The sequence below is a fragment of the Apodemus sylvaticus genome, chromosome 23 (genome assembly GCF_947179515.1).
Source record: "Apodemus sylvaticus chromosome 23, mApoSyl1.1, whole genome shotgun sequence".
Taxonomy (NCBI): Eukaryota; Metazoa; Chordata; class Mammalia; order Rodentia; family Muridae; genus Apodemus; species Apodemus sylvaticus.
Genome location: NC_067494.1, coordinates 19,093,461 through 19,107,864, shown reverse-complemented (window position 1 = coordinate 19,107,864; position 14,404 = coordinate 19,093,461). Strand labels below are relative to the sequence as shown.

At 38.0% G+C, this 14,404-nt stretch overlaps 2 long non-coding RNA genes across 9 annotated transcripts in view; one reads left to right on the top strand and one right to left on the bottom strand.

Moving 5' to 3' along the window:
- Window positions 1-14,404, bottom strand: part of LOC127674153 (uncharacterized) — a 424,300-nt gene that overhangs the window by 118,314 nt on the left and 291,582 nt on the right. The window lies entirely within an intron of this gene.
- The window catches only part of LOC127674152 (uncharacterized), a 433,706-nt gene that overhangs the window by 192,444 nt on the left and 226,858 nt on the right, over window positions 1-14,404 (top strand). For 2 of the 8 annotated variants that reach the window (XR_007975293.1, XR_007975292.1), the window contains exon 1: window positions 5,555-5,706. The exons of 3 other annotated variants lie outside the window; for them this stretch is intronic. This is a non-coding gene — a long non-coding RNA (uncharacterized LOC127674152). 3 more of the 8 variants (XR_007975300.1, XR_007975295.1, XR_007975301.1) reach the window with 2 other exon arrangements.

The following is a 14,404-nucleotide window of genomic DNA, read 5'->3' as shown; positions in this document are numbered from 1 at the left end:
AACTATGACTCTGGAAGGGGAGCAAACTGAACAAATTAGGGAAATAATTGAGAGAAAAACTAAGCACGATGTAGATAGTTTGGTGTTTGTTTCTTGGCAGTGGAAACAGTAAAGCAGTGACTTATTTGCTAGAACAATCTAGCAATCTAGCTCAGCAGTTAGGAGCAATGACTGCTCCTACAGAGGACCCAGGTTCAGTCCCAGCATCCATGTGGCAGCTGTCTGTAACTGCAGTTCCAGGGAAGCCAGATCTTTGGATAATGTCCCTATTTTAATTTATCTTTCCCTAGTATCAAAAGATGTTGAACATGTTTCATAAACTAAATAGCCATTGAACATCCTAAATAATTTATTCTCTTAATGTTGTATTAGACTTGATGGGCAGTATGCATATTTTCTTAAATATGTTCATTAATGCTTCCTTTTTACTGTTGTAGCTCTTAATTTTGTTTTAAATCATTGATGGTTTCCAGTATTCCCATGCATGTGGCTCAGTTTTTCTATCTGATGCAAGGCCCTGTAATCTGTATGGGTTGAAATTAATAATTTTGGAAATTCACTGTGGAGGCAGTAGCCATCGGACACTCTACATTTAGAATTGTCTGGTTTATCAACAAACTGAATGAAAATTAACATGAAAACACAAAGCATAATTGCCCATGTTTGGTATGTTTTGTTGACTTTCATATACAAGCATGTTGTGAAATGATCTTAATAGTGAATTCATTCACGTCCAACAGAAAAGAGTGGGAACCATTTTGAGCTCACTGATCATTGGTCAGTGCTTGAATCGTGTCATAAAAGCATCAGAAAAATATTATTTTAGTCTCTTTGTCCATTGAAAGCAGACTGACGTTTCTTTACAGTTGCCTTTGCACTTGGATTTCTTCATTTTTGAGTCAAAAGTAATTTCTGAATATCCCTGATTTTCTAAAGATAAGCTAATATTGTAAATTCTAATCTAGAACTTTTTTAAAACTCTAGGATACTGAAAACCAGGAAGAGTTAAGCATTCTTAGAGATGAACTTAAAAGGCAACAAAAGATAGCTGCACAGGAAAAAGATCATGCCAAGGAGAAGAGAGAAGAGATCTCCAGGGTGCAGGAGAGACTGGCAGAAATGGCAGAGAAGCTAAGCGACGTGGTGAGCTTCTGTGCTTGCTTCCCAACTCTTTGTCCTAACTGCACATATGCTAATAGATTTTGATTCTTCTAATCTTCCATATCTCCAACTTGGAGAATACTAAGAGTTTGAAAGGCATGCGGATTCAGTTTGAAAGCTGAGGCAGGGGGATCTCTGTAACTGATACCAGCCTGGGATTCTTACTGTGTTCTAAGCCAGCCTGAGCTATAGACTGAGACTTTGTCTCTAAATAAACAAATGACATATGTATTTAATTTATTTATATCATGGGGATTGTGATTATTTGGAATCTGCGTCTGTATACTTAACTAGTATTTTGGGTTTTAGTTTAATTTCACCTTGCTCCACTAATCAAACATGTGAGATTCCAAGATAATGCCAGAATTGCTATAAAGTGACTTACAAGACAGAAATGCATTCTGTTACCGTTCCTTTTTGTTTGTACATTGTGAGTCTGTTCTTTGAGACAGTGTCTTACTATGTAGCTCTGGCTGTAATAGAACTTATTATTATCCAGAACAAGCTGGCCCCCAACACACAGAACCTGAGTTTAAAAGTTGAAGTGTCACTGGTTTTCCTTTTGATGTCTTGAGAAGAGTCCCTTTTTTGCTTTGACTGGTATCTGGTATCTCTGAGCTGTCCTGGAACTGCAACACTCAGAAGAATATATTTTATTCTATAATTCAGAAGAATCTGGTCTCTCACTACTTAATGATATCTGTAAAACTCCCTTTTCCAAACAGGTTCAAATTCTGAGCTTCTAGATAGTCTTGACTTGTTTAGCCCATCATAAGCATTATGTCTAATCTAAGAGCTAGTTTATGTCTAATGTTGCTTATCTATTTCCACTGGGGTAGACAATGCTCTGTTAATGGTACTACATAAAAATCTGGCCAAATATCAGCAACATGATAATTATGAATAATTGTAATTTTTAAGCTCCACAAACTCCAAGAGACACAACAGCAACGTCTTAGTACAGACGAAGCTTTGAGTAATATGCAGGTAAAGGTGACTGAAGCAGAGAGCTTAAAGAATGAATTCAGGAGCCAAGGACTGGCATTGGAGCATGTGGAAACTGAGAGACTGGTGATAGCTCAGAAACTTATTGAAAATTATGAGGAGATAAAATCTATAACCAAAGAAAGAAATGATCTGAAAGAATTACTGGAAATAGAGATAAAGCAACTTAAAGAACATGCAAGGCAAATCGAAGCTGCAGTAAATAATAATCAGTTTTTTATCTGGTAAATATATCTTAGTCACTTGAGCTAGAAAGAGGGAGGCGGTTATGGGTGAATACTATAAAATTGTTTAAATTTCACTTACTAACCAAGGGCCTACAAACAAAAGAAGTACTAAACATTGTCGATGCAAATCTAAAAGAGTGCGATGAAATCATCAAAGGTCTAAGAAGAAGCAATTCTGAAAAGGAAGCTCAAGCAGCAACCTCCCAGGACACAGCACAATCTGACCCTGAATTACAGGCAGAGGTATGTCATGTCTTCATATCCTTCACCCTTTCTGTCTCCTTTCTCCTTGGAAGGAAAATCGATGCTCAGTTACAATTTATTCACCACATAAGAATTTAGTGGCTACCTACTGTGGCAGACACAGTGTGGGCTAGTGCAACCTACACTCTGAGAACTCTAGGGTAAAGAAGGAGAAATGGGAGTTCAAGACAAGCCTGGATGCCAGAGAAAGTTTGAGGCTCACCTGAGCTATGGAAGACCTTGTCTCAAAAAAAGAAAAACTGTGCAAACAGGGACAAAGACCCATATTGGTTGTAGTAGAAGGAAATAGTGCCAAATGAGCAACCAGGCAAATAAAACAACATGAAGTAATTGTAAATGCTGTGAGAAAGATGACATTGGGATAACAGAACTAGTCCAGTTTTAAAAACTACTTTCTGTTGAGCATTGGAACTTGTATAATAAAATGGTTCTTTTTCTCAATGTGTATACATGTTTAAACAATTCCTCAATTTTAATGTAGTGCCTGTAGAAATATGCAAATTTAAATGGTTATGCTAGCAACCAGGATAAATGGAGAGTTAGTATGCACACACAGAAAACTTAGAAGGTAGCATTTGGATTCAGCAAAAGATGGGAAATATATGAATGTGTGTATGTATGTATGTATGAATGTATTTATATTTATGTTTGCATGTAAGTATATATTCAATATATAAAGTATGCTATATGTACTGAATATATTCACAAAGACCTATGACAACTTATATTTGGTTACAGTTTGGGAACCAGTTAGAATTTAAGATTTTAGCGTGATGCTATATAAAGATTGGTTCACTTTGGGCCTAAGCTGACTAACTATGGCATACTGATAATAGATGTTATGTAGAGTTTAAAGGTATTGAGGGTGAGTGGATAGGAGAAGCTTGTACCAAGGGAGACTGAATGGCTCAAGGTCACTGTCATTGCTGATAAATTTTCCTGACACCATCCATCTAAAAGATGTAATCTCTAGATAGTAACCTGTGCATTGTGAATATTACAACATCCTGGTGCATCAAGAGCAAGAGCTACTTCCTGATGTGAATGAAGGCAGGGACAGTGCAGAAAAGGTGAATGAACTGGAGCCAGTGGAAGTACATACCAGGACAGTGCATTCAGCAACAGCAGAGGGCATAGATGTAGAAAATGTTGGGCTGACCAGGAATCTTGAAGACAGTCAGAGGGAAATCAGTTGTCTCACTAAAGAAATTTCTAGGAATTACTTTAAGATGCAAGAAGGTCTACAGAAACAGAAACAGCCCCACTGTGTGGAATGGAAGGACAGTGAGTATACCAACGTAGTGAATCAGTGAGGTTGGACAACCAAGGAACAGGGCAAAGGCAGAAAGAAGAAAGAAATGCTCATGTTAGTAAAAGAGCAAATATTTAGAATGTAGCTTCGGATTATGCTGGTTAGTAAAGATTTGTTTGTAGATTATCCTCCAAGATCTATGACATTACTAGCCCTGAGTAGTTGCTTAAGTTTGCAGTACCAGATGTTATTTCCCTCTTGTTGAACAGGTCTTAAGTCTAAATAGAGAGCTGTTGGTTACCATCAAGGTGTGCATGCCATTCCTACCCACCTCAGGTTAGTGTGCTGTACTGGCCAAGGGAGGAAGATGGTCTCCTTTGCCTGCAGCAAGTTCTCCAGGGAGGACATGAGCAGTACAGCAGCTCAGAAGTCACAGATGCCTTTCCTCTTCCCACTGTATTTCTCAAGATCTTTATAAGCAAACCTTTTCCTTATGACTCAATCTTTTTTAAAGGAGTTAATTGTAATTTAATGGTTTCATTTCAATAAACATCTTATAATTCTCTGTAATTATAAAGGATCTAGAAACTGAAGAAGAACTTAACCTTGAAGAAGCTTACAGTCGCCTGAAAAAGCAAAGAAACAAAATGAATGCTCTAAAAATGAGCCTCTCCCAGAAGGAAGCTGAGCAGTCCAGTATGCGGGAACAATTGCAGTTGACCACAGATGAAGTAGAGAGAACGGTAAATGAAGGCCAGAAGCTGTGGGAGGGAACTGCTCACTTGAAGACTGGTTACACACTGAATTATGTTGGAACCTATTTTGTATTTTTCTGAGAGAGAGAATGGACCTATATTTGTTGTGCTGATAACTTATTTATCCTTGGTTGAAGGTTCAAGAACTCTGTGAGAAACAGGAACAACGTAATCTAAAAGGAACTAGTGAGGCTCAAGGGAGGAAGGATGAACTAGAGCAAGCAAGGGTGCTTCTCCTTGCCAAGGACATAGCCCTACAGAATGCGGTGAGTGACTGGCTCCACTTGAGAAAACAACTTGAAGAAACTCAAGAGGAAAAGAAACCTCTAATTAAGAAAAGAGAAGAGCTGAGAAGCACAAAAGAGGCCCTTCATATAGAAAGTGAGCAGCAGGAGAGCATCAAGGAACTGGGCACTAAGGTGAGTCTGTGGCTGTTGATGTGGGGAGCAGCGTGGAGTGAGATGGCTGGGGCGGCACCTCTTAGGTATGTGTGTGTGAGTACCTCACACATACATATACATACACACACACACACAGACACACAACAATTGAAAATGAATTAAACTTTCTTAGCTGGAGAGATAGCTCAGCAATCCTCTTTAAAGGATGCTGGTTTGATTCTCATAACCTATGTTGCAGCTCACAGCTGTCTTACCTCTGATTCCAGAAGACTTCCGTGGGCACCATTGTCCATGTGGTACATAGATTAACATGTAGGCTAAAATCCCTTAACCTTAAAATAAAGCAATAATAAAAAAAATAAGCATAAAAAAATCAAAAATCAAGGTTTCATTTAAAAGAGTCGGAACCCTAACCTGATTTCTGTCTTTAGGTTCAAGAACTTAAGACAAGTGAGCTTCAACTTCTTATGTTAAAAGATGCAGGTGAAACCCAGGAGCAGCTCAAGGAGCAGGGAGATGGAGATAGAGAATTTAAACCTTGCTCACAAGACTCCTCAGAACCTCTCAAAGAAGAAAGTGATGACCTATCACGAATAAAGAAATAACTGCTTGAAGACAGCCTAAGGGAAAATGGGGATAAGGTGAGTGTGCTTCCTCTGTAGACAACACTGTGGAAGATGCGGGATCCATAGGTGCACTCTCTCTCACTCTGTATGTGTGTGACTGTCTGTCTTTCTGTCTGTGTATCTGCCTCTTGTACCTGCAATGTCTAGAATAGGGAATTTGATCTCTTTTTAGAGCTAGTGCTCCCGACTGCTGAGCCACATCTTTCCATCCAGCTCCGCAGCATCACTTTGTACATTTTATAATTCCACACATTTGGGTTAGCAGTATCAGTTCCAAGAGTTGACCTCACCAGTGTATTCTCTGATTGGGCCAGAACAGAAACTTGTTGAGAGTAGAGTGATTTGTGGTGACCAAAATCTAGTAGCAAGTCAAACATCCTACTGCAGGGAAATGGGAATCATCCATATGTTGGAATTCTTTTTTATTAATCATTTTATTTGTTTTCATTTCAAATGTTATGCCCCCTTTCTGTCTTCCTTCCATAACTTATTTATTTTACAGTTTATTTTTCTTTTTTTTTTGTTTTGTTTTGTTTTTTCCATTTTTTTTTGCGTATCTTCTTCATTTACATTGCCAATGTTAAAACCTTTCCCAATTTTCCCCCTCCCAAAAGCCCACCTCCCCAATGATTCCCTACCCCTCCTCACACCCTCTGTTTCTATGTATATGCCCCTGTACCCGACACAGTCCCACCTCCCCCACAACATCCCCCCCAATCTGTTTCCCTTTGTTGTGGCCTCTATTCAGCCTTTACCTCACCAAAGACCACTCTGCACACTGATGCCCAAAAAGTCATTACTGTGCCACATTTTGGCTGGAACCATGTAAACCTCTTGATTGATGGTTCAGTCCCTAGGAGTCTTGGGGCGTCTGGGTGTTCAAAGTCATTGTTCTTCCCTTGTGGCTATATACACCTTCAGCTTTTCTGGACCACTCTCCAGATCCTCCATTGGGGATCCCAGGCTCAGTCCAATAGTTGGTTGCTAGTTTCTGCCTCTGAATTTGTAAGGCTCTGGCAGAGTCTCTCTAGAGACAGCCATGGCATGCACCTTTTGGTACACGCTTCTCGTCCTGGTGTAGGGGTTTGCTGACTATTTATAGGATGAATTCCCAGGTAGGGCACTCATTGGGTGGACTTTACTTCAGACTCTGGACCACACATTGCTTCCCTTGTTGTTCCTGTGAGCATTTTGTTCCCTTTCTCAGAGGAACGATAGCACTCTCACTTAAGTCCTTATTCTTTTTGTGAGCTATCTGTGCTGGGTGAATTGTAACTTGCTTATTTTGAGCTTTTGAACTAGGATCCACTTATTAGGAGTGCATACCATGTGCGTTCTTTTGTGACTGGGTTACTTCGCTCAGGATGGCACTTTCTATTTCCATTCATTGCCTAAGAATATCATGAATTCATTGTTGTTAATAGCTGAATAGTACTCCATTGTGTATATATACCAGTTTCTGTTGAGGGACATCTGGGTTCTTTCCAGCTTCAGGCTATTATAAATAAGGTAGCTATGAACATAGTGGAGCATGTGTCTTTATTACATGTAGGAGCACTTTCTGGGTATATGCCCAGGAGTGGTATAACTGGGTCCACTGGTAGTACTGTGTCTAATTTTCTGAGGAATCAGCAAACTGTTTTCCAGAGTGGTTTTTACCAGCTTGCAATACTACAAACAATGGAGAAGTGTTCCTCTTTCCCCAGATCCTCTCCAGCATCTGCTGTCCCCTGAGTTTTTTATCTTAGCCATTCTGAGTGGTGTAAGGTGGAATCTCAATGTTGTTTTGATTTGCATTTCCCTGATAACTAAGGATGCTGAACATTTCTTTAGATGTTTTAGAGCCATTTGCGTTTCCTCAGTTGAGAATTCCTTGTTTAGCACTGTATCCCATTTTTAATAGGGTTATTTAATTCTCTGGAGACTAACTTCTTGATTTTTTGGTATACATTGGATATTAGCCTTCTATCGGATGTAGGATTAGTAAAGATCTTTTCCCAATTTGTTGGTTGCTGTTTTGTCCTGTTGATCATGTCCTTTGCCTTACAGAAGCTTTACAGTTTTATGAGGTCCCATTTGTCAATTCTTATTCTTTGAGCATAAGACATTGGTGTTGTGTTCAGAAACTTTTCCCCTGTGCCCATGTTTTCATGGTTTGTCCCCACTTTCTCCTGTATAAGCTTCAGTGTGTCTGATTTGATGTGTAGATCTTTGACACACTTGGACTTGAGCTTTGTACAAGGATATAAGAATGGGTCAATTTGAATTTTTCTGCAGGCAGACCTCCAGTTGATCCTGCACCATTTGTTAAAAATGTCTTTTTCCACTTTTTTTTTTGTTTTTTGTTTTTTGTTTTGTTTTTTTTTAAGCTACTTTTTCAAATGTCAAGCGACTCTACTTGTGTGGGTTTTTATCTGGGTCTTCAATTCTATTCCTTTCATCTTCCCCCCTGTCTGCATACCAACACCAAACAGTTTTTATCACTATTGCTCTGTAGTAGAGCTTGATTGAGGTCAAGGATGGTGATTCCCCCAGAATATCTTTTGTTGCGTAGAATAGTTTTTGCTATCCTGGGTTTTTTATTATTCCAGATGAATTTGAAAATTGCTCTTTTTAGATCTATGAAGAATTGGTTTGGAATTTTGGTGGGGTTTGCATTGAATATGTTGATTGCTTTTGTCAAGATGGCCATTTTTACTATATTGTTCCTGCCAAGCCATGAACATGGGAGATTTTTCCATCTTCTGAGACTTTTCTCGATTTCTTTCTTCAGGGGCTTTAAGTTCTTATCATATAGACCCTTCACTTGCTTTGTCAGGGTCACACCTAGGTATGAAATATTATTTGGTACTATTGTGAAGGGTGTCATTTCCCTAATTTCTTTCTCCTCTTTTTTATCCTTTGAGTAGAGGAAAGCTACTGATTTGATTGAGTTAGTTTTATATCCAGCCAATATGCTGAAATTGTTTATCAGCTGTAGGAGTTCTCTGATGGTGATAGTTTGATTTCTTCCTTTCCAATTTGTATTCCTTTGACCTTTTTTTGCTGCCTGATTGCTCTGTCTAGGACTTCAAGTACTATATTGAATAGATCTATTTGTTGAGTATAAAATCTTGTAGTAGGATCTGATGATTTTTTTTTAATTTCCACAGTTTCTGTTTTTATGTCTACCTTTTCATTTCTGATTTTATTAATTTGGATATTATCTCTGTGCCCCCTGGTTAGTTTGGCTAAGGGTTTATCTATCTTGTTGATTTTTTCATAGAACCATCTCCTTGTTGTGTTGATTCTTAGTATAGCTCTTTTTGTTTTTGCTTAGTTGATTTTGGCTCTAAGTTTTATTATTTCCTGTCATCTACTGAACTTGGGGATATTTGCTTCCTTTTGTTCTAGAGCCTTCAAGTGCACTGTCAAGCTGTTAGTGTAAGCTCTCTCCATTCTCGTTTTGGAGGCATACAGAGCTATAAGTTTTTCTCTTAGCACTGCTTTCATTGTGTCACATAAATTTTGGTATGATGAGTCTTCATTTTCATTGTATTCTAAAAAGTCTTTAATTTCTTTATTTCTTCATTGACCAAGCTATCGTTGAGTAGAGCATTGTTTAAAGTCAATGTATATGTGTGTTTTCCATTGCTTTTGTTTGAGCTTAAGACCAGCATTAGGCCGTGGTGATCTGATAAGATACATGGAATAATTTCAATACTTCTATATCTGTTGAGGTCTGTTTTGTGACCAATTATATGGTCGATTTTGGAGAAGATACCATGAGGTGCTGAGAAGAAGGTATATTCTCTTGCTTTAGGGTGGAATGTTCTATAAACATCTCTTAGATCCAGTTGGTCCATAACTTCAGTTAGTTTCACTGTATCTCTGCTTAGTTTCTGGTTCCATGACTTGTCCATTTTTGACAGTGGGGTGTTGAAGTCTCCCACTATTATTGTGAGGGGTGCAATGTGTGATTTGAGCTTTGGTAAAGTTTCTTTTATGAATGTGGGTGCTCTTGCATTTGGAGAATAGATGTTCAGAATTGAGAGTTCATCTTGGTATACTTCCTTGAACCAGTATGAAGTGTCCCTCCTTATCTTTTTTGACAACTTTTGGATGAAAGTCAATTTCATCCAATATAAGAATGGCCATTCCAGCTTGTTCCTTGGGACCATTTGGTTGGAAAATTGTTTTCTATCCTTTGACTCTTAAATAGTGCCTGTCTTTTGTCACTGAGGTGGGTTTCTTATATGCAGCAAAATGTTGGGTCCTGTTTACGTATCCAGTCCATTAATCTATGTCTTTTTTATAGGGGAATTGAGACCATTGATGTTAAGAGATATTAAGGAAAATTTATTGTTGCTTGCTGTTATTTTCTTAGTTGAAGTTGACATTCTGGTTGTGTTGCTATGTTCTATTGGGTTTGATGAATGATTACCTTATTGATTTTTCTACAGTGTGGTTCCCTGTCCTGTATTGGTATTTTCTACCCATTATCCTTTGCAGAGCTGAATTTGTGAAAAGGTACTGTGTAAATTTGCTTTTGTCATGAAATGTCTTGTTTTCACCATCTATGGTAAGTGAAAGTTTTGCTGGGTATAGTAGTCTGGGCTGACATTTATGTTCTCTTAGGGTCTGTATGATATCTGCCCAGGCTCTTCTGCTTTTATAATCTCTGGTGAGAAATCTGGTGTAAGTCTGATAGGTCTGCCTTTATATGTTACTTGACCTTTTCCTCTCACTGCTTTCAATATTTTTCTTTGTTTAGTGCATTTGGTGTTTTGATTATTATGTGACAGGAGAAGTTTCTGCTCTGATCCAATCTGTTTTGAGTTCTGCAGGCTTTCTGTATGTTCATGGTCATCTCTTTCTTTAGTTTAGGGAAGTTTTCTTCTACAATTTTATTGAAGATATTTATTGGGCCTTTAAGATGTAAATCCTCAGCTGGGTGATGGTGGTGCAAGCCTGTAATCCCAGCACTCTGGGAGGCAGAGGCAGGCGGATTTCTGAGTTCGAGTCCAGCCCGGTCTATACAGTGAGCTCCAGGACAGCCAGGACTATACAGAGAAACCCTGTCTCAGGAAAAACAAAAACAAAAAAAATGTAAATCCTCACTTTCTTCTATTCCTATAATCTTTAGTTTTGGTCTTCTCATTGTGTCCTGAAGTTCTTGGCTGTTTTGTGTTACAAGCTTTTTGCATTTTGCATTTTTTTGACTGTTGAGTCAATTATTTCTATGGAATTTTCAGCATCAGAGATTCTTTATTCTATCTATTCTATTCTGTTGTTGATGCTTGCATCTATGACTCCTGAATTCTTTCCAAGGATTTCTATTTTCAGAGATGTCTCACTTTGTGATTTCTTTGTTGATTCTATTTCCAGGTTTAGATCCTGGATAGTTTTGTTCAGTTCCTTTACTTGTTTGTTTGTTTTTTCCTGAAATTCTTTAAGGAATTTTTGTGTTACCTCTTTAAGGGCTTCTACCTGTTGATCCATGTTCTCCAGCGATTCTCTTAGGGATATTTGTGATTCCTCTTTATGGGTTTCTGCATGTTGACCCATGTTCTCCTGTAATTCCCCTATGGGATTTTTGTACTGCCTCTTTAAGGGCTTCAACCTGTTGACCTGTATTCTCCCATATTTCTTTAAGAGATTTTTGTGTTTCCTCTTCAAGGGCTTCTACCTTTTGATCCATATTCTCTTGTCTTTCTTTAAGGGATTTTTGTACTTCTACCTATTGACCCATGTTCTATTGCATTTCTTTAAGGGAGTTATTTATGTCCTTCTTGAAGTAGTCCATCAGCTATATGAGATGTGATTTCAAATCTGATTCTTGCTTTTTTGATGTGATAGAGTATGCAGGATTTGCTGTAGTGGGAGAGCGGGGTTCTGATGGTGCCATTGTTGCCTTGGTTTCTAATGGTAATGATCTTGAGTTTGCCTTTGGCCATCTCGTTATTTCTGGTGTTAGCTGGTCTTGCTGACACTATCTTCTCTCTCCTGCCAGCCTGTGTTTCTGTATTCCTGGGATTCTTTTCCTGTCCAATGCCCTGCAAACAGCTGATTCTCCAGGAAGTATCAGGTGATGGGATCTCCCCTATGGCAGACTTAGCAAGGGTCGAATGCTCTGCTCCTGCCAATTCTCGAATGCCCTGCTCCTGTTGGTTCTCTAAAGAGCATGAGGAAGTGGTGTCCTCTCTGTGCCAGATGTGGCACAGGTCTCCCACTTCTGTTGGAAAGGTTCGGTGACAGGGGAGGAAGGAGGAGTAGAAGGGGTGCAAGGCGATAGGTAAACTAACACCCTGCTGCTGTCAGTTTTCTAGAGAGCATCAGGAAGTGGTTTCCTCTCTGTGTTAGGTGTGCACAGGTCTCTCATCCCAACTGCAAGGGTCAGTGACAGTGGAGGAGGGAGAGGTAGAAGGGGCAGAAGGGGATAGGCGGACTAATACCCTGCTCCTGTTGGTTCTCTAGAAAGCACCAGGAAGTTGTGTCTTCTCTGTGCCAGATGTGGTGCAGATCTCCCAATTTTTCTCTTTAAGTTTAAAATCAATCTTATAACTAGTTGATAGTAAACTTATAATTATAATAAATATGTTAGTTATAAGTATATCTTCCCTTCAATCTCACAAATATTATAAATTCATCAAGTACACAAAAGGTGTACATGAATCAAAGTTGTATTACTTTTTTAACAGCAAAAGCTTGCTAATAGCATAAGAATAATAAATCATTATATTTCTGCATAATAGTCTTTTATGCAACTACTAAAATACAGGTCATTACCTACAGGCATGGTAAGTTGGCTAAAACTTTTTTTATTGTATTCAAACTATATTTATACCAATCATAAGGAAGATGGACATACTATTAAATGAACATAGGTAAAATCTTTTTTGTTTGTTTTGTTTCTAATAGAGCTTATGATCTTGTCATACAATCCAAAATAAGAACAATTTTTAGACATTAGAGTTCATTATAATAAGGCTGTACTTCAATGTTTCTCACATCACCACAGATTTTACCTCCATAGTAGTTAAAGCTAAAAGCTGATATTTCTGCTGTACAAAGGAATGAATTGTAAGCATGCTTATTTGGATACAGATTTCCTGTTATGGTCAAAGCTATTTGACTTGAGTGATTGTTATCATTCTCAGCCCACAGGGAACAGGTTACATTCATTTACGAAATGGTATGTGTTTTAAGACGTCCATGAAATCATTCATCAACTGTTTCCATGAACGATAGTCCTGCTTAGAGGGTGACACAGACATTAGATGAGGGTAATATTCTGGTTCATTGGCTGTGTTGACTTTGACAAGCATTTGTCTCAGAAAAAGAGTAACTTATAAGTTCCTCTTCTTCAAAATTGATACAATAATTGTAAGTACCAAGCAAAAAAAATTTAATCTCACTCTGTTGTTCTCTTACAAGCCACTGCATAAATTAATTTTCTATGTTTCTTTTGGCTATCTAAATAATATTGAAATATGTAAGCTGTTCTGAAAACCATAGTATAGTGTACAAACATCAAGTAAACAATCCTACTAATAGAGGGGCTGAGATAGGAGAAGCATGAATTCAAGACCATTATGTGGTACATAGCAAGACACTGTCCCATACAATCAAGCAGAAAGTATATATGGATTGTACAATATTGGACATATTTCTCCAATTACCACATTATAGAGACCACTGGGTGACAGTCAATACATTTCTATTTATTTTTTATTGCAATCGATTAGGATATGTTAGTAATATTAATTTTCATATTAATGGATATTAAGGAAATGTGTTACTTCCTGCTATTTTTGTTGTTAGAGGTGGAATTATGTTTGTGTTGGTTGGTTGAAAGATTACTTTCTTGTATTAGTTTCCCTCCTTGTGTTGGCATTTTCCATCTATTATCATTTGGAGGGTAGGATTTGTGGACAGATATTGTGTAAATTTGGTTTTGTCATGGAATATCTTGCTTTCTCCATATATGGTAATTGAGAGTTTTGCTGGGTATAGTAGCCTGGACTGACATTTGTGTTCTTTTAGGGTCTGTATGAAATCTTCCCAGGATCTTCTAGCTTTCACCATCTCTAGTGAGAAGTCTGGTGTAATTCTAATAGGTCTGCCTTTATATGTTTCTTGATTTTTTTCCCTTACTGCTTTTAATAGTCTTTTCTTGTTCAGTGCACTTGGTGTTTTGATTATTATGTGCCAGGAGGAATTTCTTTTCTTGTCCAGCCTATTTGGAATTCTGTAGGCTTCTTGTATGTTCATGAGCATCTCTCTGATTAGGTTCAGAAAGTTTTCTTCTATAATTTTGTTGAAGATGTTTACTGTCCCTTTAGGCTGGGAATCTTCACTTTCTTCTATACCTATTATCCTTAGGTTTGGTCTTCTCATTGTGTCCTGGATTTCCTGGATGTTTTGGCTTAGGAGCTTTTTCCATTTACTTTCATTGTTGCATCAATGTTTTCTATGGTATCTTCTGCACCTGAGATGCTCTCTTCTTCCATCCCTTGTATTCTGTTAGTGATGTTTGCATCTATGACTCCTAATTTCTTTCCTAGGTTTCCTAACCCCAGGGTTGTCTCACTTTGTGATTTCTTTATTGTTTCTTGTTCCATTTTTAGATCCTGGATGGTTTTATTCTTTTCCTTCAACTGTTTGTGTTTTCCTTTAATTCTTTAAGAGATTTTTTGTGTTTTCTCTTTAAAGACTTCTCCCTGTTTAACTG